Here is a 343-nt window from a genome sequence, read left to right as displayed (position 1 = left end):
CTGAGAGGAAGAGGAGATATCATTAACCCATATTGCGACACAGATCTGTCTTGTAACTAAAAATACTCTCGGCACTTTTGAAAACTGTGACCTACCTGTTACGCTTGTGGTTTCTGAGTGATCTTGCAATATCAATAGCACTTCCTGCTTCCTTGATCAGCAAAGTTCATTTATCTAATAGTTGAATTATTATGTATCTGTTTATCTGTCTTGTTTTAATCTACATGTTTGTATCTAGTGTTTGTTTCCCAAAGCAAAGGACTTTTTCTTTCTATTTCATTGTCTTCATCTTGAGACTGTTCTTACACATCTGTTTTCCTATTTTTTCCTAATATATATCATA

At 33.8% G+C, this 343-nt stretch overlaps 1 protein-coding gene across 1 annotated transcript in view; it reads left to right on the top strand.

Moving 5' to 3' along the window:
• Positions 1 to 343, top strand: part of LOC119587681 (cytochrome P450 2L1-like) — a 6070-nt gene that overhangs the window by 5350 nt on the left and 377 nt on the right. The gene's annotated exons all lie outside the window — the stretch shown is intronic.

The sequence above is a fragment of the Penaeus monodon genome, chromosome 23 (genome assembly GCF_015228065.2).
Source record: "Penaeus monodon isolate SGIC_2016 chromosome 23, NSTDA_Pmon_1, whole genome shotgun sequence".
Classification (NCBI taxonomy): Eukaryota; Metazoa; Arthropoda; class Malacostraca; order Decapoda; family Penaeidae; genus Penaeus; species Penaeus monodon.
The sequence above is the reverse complement of the archived record's forward strand: the minus strand, read 5'-3'. Positions and strand labels throughout refer to the sequence as shown.